At 44.0% G+C, this 2483-nt stretch overlaps 1 long non-coding RNA gene across 1 annotated transcript; it reads left to right on the forward strand.

The window, feature by feature from the left end:
• The first annotated feature begins 1456 nt into the window (after positions 1–1456).
• LOC139026271 (uncharacterized) lies at positions 1457–1637 on the forward strand. Its single transcript, XR_011478028.1, has 2 exons — positions 1457–1547; positions 1592–1637. It is a non-coding gene; the product is annotated as an uncharacterized lncRNA (long non-coding RNA).
• The last annotated feature ends 846 nt before the right edge of the window (positions 1638–2483 follow it).

Raw genomic sequence — 2483 nt, forward strand, 5'->3', positions numbered from 1 at the left:
ATTGATACATCCTCTGGATCCAATATGTAAAGCTAGACTCTATAGTCATCTCTAGGAGAGCCAGGAAAACTCCGCTCAGATCTGTGAAACAGCTCTCACACAGTGAAAAGAGAGTGAATGGAGAAGGGGAGAGGGAAGAGAAGAGAGAGGAATGGAGAAGGGGAGAGAGGGAGAGAGAAGAGAGGATGAATGGAGAAGGAGAAAGAGAGGATGAATGGAGAAGGGGAGAGGGAGAGAAGAGAGAGGATGAATGAGAAGGGAGAGAAGAGAGATGAATGAGGAAGGGGAGAGGGAGAGAGAAGAGAGGATGAATGGAAGAGAAGGGGGAGAGAGAAGAGGATGAATGGAGAGGGAAGAGGGAGAGAAGAGAGAATGAATGGAGAAGGGGGAGAAGAGAGATGAATGGAGAAGGGGAGAGGGAGAGAAGAAGAGGATGGAAATTGAAGAAGGGGGGAGAAGAGAATGAATGGAGAGGGGGAGAGAGAGAGAGAGGATGAATGGAGCAAGGGGGGAGAGAGAAGAGAGGATGAATGGAGAAGGGGGAGAGAAGAGAGGATGAAATGGAGATGGGGAGCGAGAGAAGAGAGCGATGAATTGAGAAGGGGGGAGAGATAAGAGAGGAGATGGAGAGGGAGAGAAGAAAAAGAGATGAATGGAGAAGGGGGAGAGAGAGAAGAGAGGATGAATGGAGAAGGGGAGAGAGAGAAGAGAGGATTAATGAGAAGGGGAGATGAGAGAAGAGAGGATGAATGGAGAAGGGATGACTGAGAAAGAAGAGAGGTATGAATGGCAGAAAGGGGAGAGAGCAAAACCTACATCTGTACTGTTTGTGTGTGTGAGCAACTGTGTGTGTAAGTAAGTGTGCGAGCATGCGTTCATGTGCGTGTCAGGATGTGTGTGTGTGTGTATGTGTGTGYGTGTTACCAAAAACCCAAACCGTATGGAGTCAACATCGTGTTTTATTGTCTTCCCATAGAAAGCATAATTTCCTATGATCAGATTTTATATAAAAGAGACAAAGTAAAAACCATAGCAACACGGTATCAGATCTAGTGTAATAAATATACAACTTTATCGACATAGAGATAAGAGGGAAGAGAGAAGGAGAGAGAGACCGGACACAAAGTAACTGACCTTATAACTGGAAGAGCTCATAGATAGGTTTACACAACTACAAATATAGTCAGACACTGATACACACACTTAGACCTACTCCACTGACTAGCACGTACACACACACACACACACACACACACACACACACACACACACACACACACATGGATCAACAACCTTGCACGTACAAAGACTCAGAAAAAGACACACTTTCAGGTTTACAACCTCACTGAGTAAGTGGACAGAACATTGGCAAGACTGACTTTAATAGATATAGGTCAACTAGACTGGGTTCAATCCCATGGTTTTGTGACAGATATACTGGAGTTAAACTAGATTCTACAAGCTGCTTTCACCCTGCCCATTCTGGCCAGGGGTTTGTGGAGTGAGTGGTGAGAGAGTGAGAGAGTGAGTGGTGAGTGAGTGAGAGAGTGAGTGAGAGAGTGAGTGAGAGAGTGAGTGAGAGAGATGGAAGGATGAAGAGTTGTCTCCTCTTTCACTCTCGTACGTAGACTCTGGTACACACCACATCCTCCGCACTCATGGTCTGGAATGAGAGGAATTTATACATATATTTAATATAGGCATTCATATTCAAGGAATTTATAAAGATGTGCATTATTCAATAGAAGCATTCATATCCAACATTAACACAGTCTCAATCCATCCTGTTCAGTCCCTGTCTGTGACTGTGTCTCTTCCAACAAGAGGTGTCCTGAACSACTCCTTCTRTATTACAACGTTCTGGCCTTTTTTACCATGGAAACCATACRATTTTAGATCTAAGTTGACTAATTGAATTAGAAGCCAAACACTCAGCATGAGAGATGGAATGATCGGAGACAGACCACATATTGTGCAATGCATCAGATGCATTTGTTCATGGTCCTTGACAAATGGGAAAACAAACTGATTCCAGGAAACGAGGGAGTTGTCTCTGGTTTGACGGGTTCACTTGTGTTCGCTCTAACGACGCGTCCTTTTACAGAGTGGCAGTTTTCATGTTGAGCTTCATGTCACTCCACACAGTGGCACACATGGTGATCATTATGTATACATTCCACACAGTGGCACACATGGTGATCATTATGTATACATTCCACACAGTGGCACACATGGTGATCATTATGTATAACTTCCATGTGTTGCCACTTGTGTGGTTGTTGTAATACATAATGATCACTCTGTGCGACTGTGGTGGAACGTATAGTAATGATAATGTGTGCCACTGTGTGGAACTGTATACATAATGATCACCATGTGTGCCACTGTGTGGAAGTATACATAATGATCACCATGTGTGCCACTTGTGTGGACGTATACATAATGATCACACATGTGTGCCACTGTGTGGAATGTATACATAA

The sequence above is a fragment of the Salvelinus sp. IW2-2015 genome, unplaced genomic scaffold (genome assembly GCF_002910315.2).
Source record: "Salvelinus sp. IW2-2015 unplaced genomic scaffold, ASM291031v2 Un_scaffold4273, whole genome shotgun sequence".
NCBI classification, from domain to species: Eukaryota; Metazoa; Chordata; class Actinopteri; order Salmoniformes; family Salmonidae; genus Salvelinus; species Salvelinus sp. IW2-2015.